The 8,903-nt window shown below is 44.4% G+C and overlaps 1 protein-coding gene across 2 annotated transcripts in view; it reads right to left on the minus strand.

Moving 5' to 3' along the window:
• Positions 1-8,667, minus strand: part of DAG1 (dystroglycan 1) — an 85,662-nt gene extending 76,995 nt beyond the window's left edge. Inside the window, exon 1 of one of the 2 annotated variants that reach the window (XM_067463641.1) lies at positions 8,443-8,667. The gene's annotated coding sequence lies outside the window, so the exon portion shown is untranslated. Of the gene's footprint in view, positions 1-8,267; positions 8,412-8,442 lie in introns of those variants that run through there. The other variant, XM_060765708.2, reaches the window with a different exon arrangement.
• Between the last annotated feature and the right edge of the window lie 236 nt (positions 8,668-8,903).

The raw sequence follows: 8,903 nt of genomic DNA on the forward strand, positions 1-8,903 counted from the left end.
GTTTTGGGGACTAAGGGACTTTAATGAGATTGCTTTAATGAGACTAAGGTACTCCTAAATGTTTTCAAGTTTGGCAAATGACTTTTCCCCCAAAATACTTTCAGAGTTGAGACACCTGAGAAAAAGGTAGTGAATGAGGCCACAACACTTTAGACAAAGAACAGGAGGAATCAAGTGTAAGAAAAAAATGGATGCAAAATATCTACAGTGTGAGTGAGGCAGCTCCAAAATTGTAACTGCCAGCAAAAATTAGGTAAGCCACTTGTACTGTTCAAGCATCTAAAGTTACACTGCTCCAGAATAATTACATTCCTGGTCCTCCAGGAAGGAATAGAGCTACTTTAAAACAGTACCTCCCAGTCCCATCTCAGCGAGACGAACCAGGAGGATACCATCGTCAATGGTACTGAAAGCCACTGAGAGGTCCAGGAGGACCAACAGGAACACATTCCCACTGTCTAGCTCTTTCTGTAAATCATTCACCAAGGTGACCAAAGCTGTCTCTGCTCCATAGCCAGGCCTGAAACCACATTGAAAAGGATCTAGATAATCTGTTTCATCCAGAAATCCCTGCAGTTGGGAGGCCACCACACGCCCCAAAACCTTGCTCAAAAAGGGAAGTTTAGACACTGGCCAATAGCTGCCCATGTTGGAGGGGTTCGGGGATGGCTTTTCTTAATATAGGTCTCATAACTGCCTCCTTTAGGCAAGTTGGCATTCTGCCTTGTTCCAAGGAGGCACTGACTTTTACCCACTCTGTCAGTCCCCTTCTGGCCTGTTTGATAAGATAGGAAAGGCAAGGATCTAGAATATATGTGGTAGCTCTCACCTCTCCAAGGATCCTGTCCACATCCTCAGGTTGCACAAATTGAACAGTATCCAGCAACACTTGACAAGCAGGAGCTAGAGTTACATTCATTGGAACTGTATCAATAACATCATCGAAGTCGGAACAGATCTGAGCAACTATCTGCAAAGTGCCATGTGAATTCTTTACAGTGGGTTGTTGAATGGTCAGAATTTTCTCCTTGAGGACCAGTATGTAATAGCCCTCTGACCAGTGGCTGGTTTGGCTCTGCTCTGTGAGAGGAGATGTCCAGATAGAGATAGAGAACCATAGCTACTGAAAGCATTTTCAGAGTAAGATTTTTTTAAAGCATGAGGCAGGCCCCAAAGTGTTACAAAACTGGATTTGGACCTCTGGATATTCAGAGAGTTGAAAATTAACTCCTGGACTTTCAGGGCTTGCCTATCTCTGTAAAAGATGCATAATTCTTCCCAGTTTTCTGAAAAAATGTACCAATTTCCCTTTGAATGTCTATCTATCTATCTATCTCAGAAAAGAAATGTCAACTTTGTCAGGTCTAGAGGGCAATTCCTCCTAGAGGATACAGTCATACTCTGGTACTGCTATCAATGCACACTCCTTAAATTTAACAGAAGCAAAAGGCCAGTTTATTATTTTTTTAAAAAGTCATGTGCAGATCATGTGTCTTGTTTTCAAAGAGCACCACAGTTCCTAGAAGCATCCAGGAGTAAAATTCTCATCTAAAATAAGATTTGAGTTGCTGTATGTATTGGTAAACTTTTTTAAAAAAATTGAAAGATTGCTGTCATTGCAGCCATTATATCAGGTTTGGTGGCACAGAAAAAGCACAGAGAGATAGCAAAGTCACATGAGGCTTGCTGGCTCTCCTGACCAGTGTATACAAGAGCTACAGGTTCAAAGAAACACTTTTCTTTTCTCTATGAGTTCAAACAATGATACATGGGGGCATGCAACAAGTAATACATGCAGGGGCAGCACAGAATTGCCTATCACTACTGGATATTGAATACCACAGAAAAAGATCTAGAAATGCAACAGAAAACGTTCTCACTGGGGATGGGTCGGCATTTAACGTAAATAATTAATCATGTTACACTTGCAGCATGAGAATGTGAACCAGTATAATGTACAAACTGGGAATTTATGAACTACCCCAAAAAGCATATATCACCAGAAATTCGTTTCTCCTTAAAATACGCTTTCTCGCTTCCTTACATGAACCATTAAACAGCATGCTCATTGAACACTTCTCCTTTAAAATATGGGGCCATTCTATAAATTACTCATATTACACTGACCACACTCTAGAATAAGTATTACAGGCTTTATTCAAATGCCTACTATGTAGTAAGAGCAATAAAGCTGTATTATAGAAGGCTTTCATGGCCGGAATCACTGGGTTGTTGTAGGTTTTTTTGGGCTATATGGCCATGTTCTAAAGGCATTTTCTCCTGACGTTTCGCCTGCATCTATGGCAAGCATCCTCAGAGGTAGTGAGGTCTGTTGGAACTAGGAAAAAGGGTTTATATATCTGTGGAATGACCAGGGTGAGACAAAGGACTCTTGTCTGTTGGAGTTAGGTGTGAATGCTTCAACTGATCACCTTGATTAGCATTTGATTGCCTGGCAATGCCTGTAGCAATCTTTTCTTGAGAGGTGATTAGATATCCTTGTTTGTTTCCTCTCTGTTGTTGTGCTGTTCTAATTTTAGAGTTTTTTTAATACTGGTAGCCAGATTTTGTTCATTTTCATGGTTTCCTCCTTTCTGTTGAAATTGTCCACATGATTGTGGATTTCAATGGCTTCTCTGTGGAGGCTGACATGGTGGTTGTGAGAGTGGTCCAGCATTTCTGTGTTATCAAATAATATGCTGTGTCCAGGTTGGTTCATCAGATGCTCTGCTATGGCTGACTTCTCTGGTTGAAGTAGTCTGCAGTGCCTTTCATGTTCCTTGATTCGTGTTTGAGCACTGCGTTTGGTGGTCCCTATGTAGACTTGTCCACACCTGCATGGTATACGGTAGACTCCTGCAGAAGCGAGAGGATCCCTCTTGTCCTTTGCTGAACGTAGCATTTGTTGGATTTTCTTGGTGAGTCTGTAGATAGTTTGTATGTTGTGTTTCCTCATCAGCTTCCCTATGCTGTCAGTGGTTCCCTTGATGTATGGCAAGAACACTTTTCCTCTGGGTGGATCTTTGTCTTTACTCTCATGGCTTGTTCTCGGTCTTGCAGCTCTTCTGATGTCTGAGGTGGAGTATCCATTGGCCTGTAGAGCCCAGTTTAGGTGGTTCAGTTCTCTTGGATGAGGTGGGGTTCACAGATTGTTTTAGCACAGTCTGCCAAGGCTTTAATGGTGCTTCTTTTTTATGGGTGATGGTTGGAGTTTTTATGTAGATATCTATCTGTGTGTGTACGTTTTCTGTAAACTGTGTGAACCAATTGCTGATCTGGTTTACGGATGACTAGGACATCTAGAAAAGACAGTCTTCCTTCATTTTCTTTTTCTATGGTGAATTGGATGTTTGGGTGGATGCTGTTAAGATGGTCCAAGAACCTGTTTAGTTCTTCTCCATGGCTCCATATGGTGAAAGTGTCATCCACATATCTGAACCATATAGTGGGCCTTTTTTGTTGCTGTTTCCAGGGCTTATTTTTCAATGTGTTCCATGTAGAAATTAGCTATGACCAGGCTGAGGGGGCTCCCCATAGCTACTCCATCTTTCTGTTTGTAGAATTCATTGTCCCACTGAAAGTGTGTAGTGAGCCCAATATGGCTTTTTAACTGTGCAGCAAGAAAGTCGTACGTGGGGGATCCAATGGTACTACATCAAGGATGTAGTGTGTATTAAGCCCAATATGGCTTTGTAACTGCAGTACAAAGCAGACAATTTCAGACAATGTGCAGACAATTTCAACAGAAAGGAGAAAACCATGAAAATGAACAAAATCTGGCTACCAGTACTAAAAAACTCTAAAATTAGAACAGCACAACAACAGAGAGGAAACAAACAAGGACATCTAATCACCTCTCAACCAAATATTGCTCCAGGCACTGCCAGGCAATCAAATGCTAATCAAGGTGATCAGTTGAAACATTCACACCTAGCTCCAACAGACAAGAGTCCTTTGTCCCATCCTGGTCATTCCACAGATATATAAACCCTTTTTCCTAGTTCCAACATACCTCACTATCTCTGAGGATGCTTGCCATAGATGCAGGTGAAACGTCAGAAGAAAATGCCTTTAGAACATGGCCATATAGCCCAAAAAAACCTATAGCAACCCAATAAGGCTGCAAATAAAACCAACTTGGTAGCAGCCCTGCACTTGTAGAAGCCTGCTCACCAGGCTTTACCTGAGCCTTGAAGGCTGGCCTATTTATATGGACCCGTAATTGAGTTAAAATTGCACTGGTACACTGTGAATTGGGTGCTAGGACTTTTAAACTGTCAATTTCAATCTTTTGTTTTCATTAAATCTCTATCACATTACAAAGGTCTATCCTGGAATACAGGTTGCAGTCTGAGAGCAGAAGGCAAGCAGGCCTAAGGCCATTTTGACATTGCCTTCTCATATTTTTCTTTTTTGGCAGTAATCAGTTTGGGCAGTCAAACTACCCAAAGCCTGGGGGTGCACAAATGACTCATTTTCATTATTTTCTATTGAGGTGAGAAGTCTCTATGGGACTAAATCAGGGGAAATGAAAACCAGGAGCTAAAGGGTTTCTTTGCTGGAAATTTTTTGAGGGTGCAGAAGAAATAGGATACAGACTTCTGTTTCCCCAAGCCCCTGACAACTGCCAACACTGGCCCAGGAGTCAGCTCCTAAACTTTATAAAAATTAAAATAAAGAGGAGAGTCCCATGTAGTTTGAACCACGTTGGAAATGGCTCTTTCATGAGGAGATAGCAATCCCCAGTGATATATTTTACTTTACTACACATTGCACTCATGCCTTGGTGCATAAGGATACTCCTATTTTTCTTCAGAACAATTCAAACGCTGTATCACCACTGAAAATCTTAAACAGTTATCAACAGGGGATCTTTAGGGCAAGGAGGTAGGGAATTGCTTTACAAATCAATAGTAAAGAAAAAGACATTTCTCTCTCACTCCCAAGTACTGTTGTTGTGTTGTGCCTTCAAGTTGTTTCCCACCTGCTTCCCAATGCTATCAGAGGGCTTTCTTGGCAAGATTTGTTCAGGGGTGGGGGTTGTCTTCATCGTTCTCTGAGGCTGAGAGAATGTCACTTGCCACAAGTTACCCAATTGGTTTCCAAGGCTGAGCACAGATTCAAACTGGTCTCCAGAGTCATAGTCCCAACATTTAAATCACTACATAATGCTGACTCATACAAATACCCAGAAACAACCATATTAAAATTCATAAACCATTGAAACATCTGTGTCATATTTCTATCTCAAAATCAGCAAGTGACTTGAATTGATGCGGAAGTTGTTTACAACACAACTTTCCCACTGTGTACTATAAATGGAGAAACCCCCAGCAACAGGAGAAAGTCATGCTGTGCTCTCTCTCATACACACAAAGGGCCAAGACCTAGTTTTAAAGCTCCAATGCACCACATGACAAAACACAAAGCATAATGAAGACAAGGCCATTCCAAGTTCTCAAAAAAGCAAATGCTCCATTGGGAAAAAACTAGCCTCATCGATCCCTTTTGTTCATAAAGCTTCTTTGTAGTATAATGCATTTGATTATAAAATGAAATATGTATTTCTATAAAACATGCATGCAGATTACCAATAGTTTTATGAGTAGGGGGAAATGTTATAATGTTGCACTATGAAGAGAAAATATTTCTGGCCTTAAAACACTGAATTATCTTAAAACATTTATTGAAGGTTCCAAATGTTGTTCTTACCCCAAAAGCAACTACTGCAGTACTTTCTATGTTATTTACTGAGCAAAAATATGATTAGTGTATATTCAGATGTTGTCAGAGGTTATTTCTGAAATTATTTATTTACCTTATTTATACCCCGCCTTTCTCTACCCCTAAGGGGACTCAGGCAGCTTGCAACTTCAAACCTATGGATGTGCTCTATTAAGAAGTTCAAAGTATTAATGTGATATATCTAATTCCAGCAGAAAGCAACCATCAGCCACTTCAGTTCACATTGGTTCCCTGATCATCCATATGTGAGCTTGTGTATGTGCCTTCAAGCCACCTTTTGACTTATGGTGACCTCAAGAGCTTCCTAAGATTTTCTTAAGACAAGGAATTCTCAGAGGTGGTTTTGCCACTGACTTCTTCTGAAATATCGCCTTCAGCACCTGGCATTAACTGGCAGTTTCCCAGCCAAGCTGTAACCTGGGCTGGCCCTGCTTAGCTTCCCATGACCAGAGGGTATCAGAGCAAATTATTGCAAAATCAGTGCTGTGTAATGATATGATATCTGCCTTTTCCAGTGCTGCTACTACACTTTCAATTAAGCCCACAGTACCCGTTCAAGAATGCTGCTGTTAGAACGTGCCCTTACACGTTGCTTCTAAATATATAGAGGGATTTTTTAAAATAAATTGTACTGGATGCCTGCACTAGATTAAGCTTCTGGAATGCAGCGCTCGTTCTGCATGAGGTGGAACAGTGAACACTTACTGGTATCATGATGGCATTATGTACAAGAATAATGGTTTCAAGGAATAACTTTACAAGACTATAGATATTATAGAACATCCCTGGTGAATAAACTGAACTTTAAACAAACTGTTATTTAATCTGTTTTAAACAAACTGGTATTTATTCTAACCTATACTGAATCTTGTTGTGTGCTAACAAGTCATTTGCAACTTTATGGCAACCATAAGGAAAACCTAGGGGCCTTCCACACAGCCAAATAACACAGAATATCAAGGCAGAAATTCCCACAATATTTGCTATGAACTAGATTATCTTAGTCCATACTGCCATATATTCCAGTTCAAAGCAGATTTGGGATTTTATTCAGCTGTGTGGAAAGGGCCCTATTAATCTATCCAGATATGAATCCATCCATTCCGTGGAAATCATTGCTCTTCTAAGTGGGCTACAGCAACCCCAATACATTAACATGTGTTTACAGAAACATCTCTAATCTAGCAATTAAAAAGTTCACTGCAGTTCCAGTTGTAAAAGTACAAGCCATAAAATACTGACCACAAAAACAGCTCATAATTATCTCATAGAGATACTGCAATGAAGACAGAAGAATATTTATGGGCCAATTTCATCTTACACTCCGAAAATGAGCATGGCCGCTCTTACTGTACTCGTCTCTAACCACCCTGCCTGCCTGCCCCTTTCTTCTGCAAGGGGGGGGGGGGGGAGTGGATCTGGACCCTATTAGGTCCTGCTGAGTTCCCGCACAAAAAAAGAGGCCTTCTATGGGACCTTCAACACAGCCAGATAATCCAGAATATCAAGGCAGAAAACCCCACAATATCTGCTTTGAACTGGGGGGCCTTCCACACAGTTGAATAAAACCCCACATTATCTGCTTTGAACTGGAATATATGGCAGTGTGGACTCGGGTAACCCAAGGACCTTCCACATAGCCCTATGTCACAGAATTTAAAGGCTGACTATCCCACAGTATCTGCTGTGAACTGAGTTATCTGAGTCCACACTCAGATGTGGGATTTTCCGCCTTGATGTTTATTTATTTATTTGGGGTGCTTCTACCTCGCCCTTCTCAACCCCCTTGGGGGGACTCAGGGCGGCTTACAAAAGGCACAATTCGATGCCTAACAATTACAACATACAATGCAATATACAATACACAAATTTACCACATAATATCACAGTTATAACTGATTAAAACAATCAGACAATATACTAGCAGCAATAAAAACATCTTGAGTTTTGTGGTCAGTATTTGTGGTTATATATTCTGGGTTATATGGCTATGTGGAAGGGCCCTGGGTTACTATCGCAGTTCACACTGCCCTATATTCCAGTTCAAAGCATGAAAATGTGGGATTTGATTCAGCTGGGTGGCAGGGGCCTAGGAGATTCCTGGGACTCCCGGCCTGGTCTTGAAGCGCCTCTCCGCCCTGAGCCCCCCACCAAGGCAGGGCTCCCATTCCTCAACAACATGGCAGGCAGCTGCAGAGCGGCGTGGGAAGAGAGGGCCTACAACTCCCCCGAAAGGCCATGGCTGAACAGGCGCCTCAGGGGGTTTCTCTGCTCCCTGCCAGTGGCCCATCCCTCCGAGGCCAGGCAGCCACCTAGGAGCCCTCCTTGCCCGCCCCCCCCCCATTGCACCTGCCGGCCCCGCAGCTCCCGTCCACCTGCCTCCGGGCCCAAGGTGAGAGGCCCTCACGGGGAGGAGGGGATTCGGGAGGGAGCAGGAGGACGAGGAGGCCCGAGGAGTCCCTCCACGCCCGGCCTGCCAGGAGGGCCTGCCGCTGGCGACGCCGACAGGCCTCAGGGCTCACCTACTGCGGCGCTCACTCCCTCTCTCTCGGCCTCCCTCGCTTCCTCTCATCCCTCCCACTGCGACGTTGGGGCCCGAGCGGAGGCCGCTCCCTCCTCCCGGGGGCTCGCCACCGGCACAGTGACCGAGCGACTGAGGGAGCAGGCGCAACGGCGGCGACCGCGCACGACACGTACCTGCGGGAGGGGGGGGTGAGGGGCGGCGCGCGAGGAGCCTAGCAACCGCCGGCACGAGCGCCGCCGCCGCAGCAGTAGCCAATCACAGCAGCCAGCACCTTCCTCTTTTTTTTTTCCTCCCCTCCACCCAGGCCGAGCCGCAGCACAGCGCAGCTCGGCAGAGTCTGCCCGCTTTGGCTCGAGGCAGGCCGACCCAACCCGCGGGGCTCCGCCTCTCGCCCTCTCCCTCGTGCGTGCGTGCGCGCGAGCGAGCGCAGGCTCCCCCTACTCCGGGCCGTTGGGCACGCCCCCTCGCCCAGCCAAGCCACGCCCCTCAGCATATATCTACATATACATACACGCTCCTCAGGCCACGCCCTTTTTGGGGGGGAGTAGTTCGGCCTCCTCTGGCGTTTTCCCCTTTTTGGTCCAGAGTCGAGGCCTAGAGGCCGCGCCCGTCCTCGCGCCTCCTATTGGGCGGA

The sequence above is a fragment of the Anolis sagrei genome, chromosome 2, assembly GCF_037176765.1.
Source record: "Anolis sagrei isolate rAnoSag1 chromosome 2, rAnoSag1.mat, whole genome shotgun sequence".
In the NCBI taxonomy this organism is placed as follows: domain Eukaryota; kingdom Metazoa; phylum Chordata; class Lepidosauria; order Squamata; family Dactyloidae; genus Anolis; species Anolis sagrei.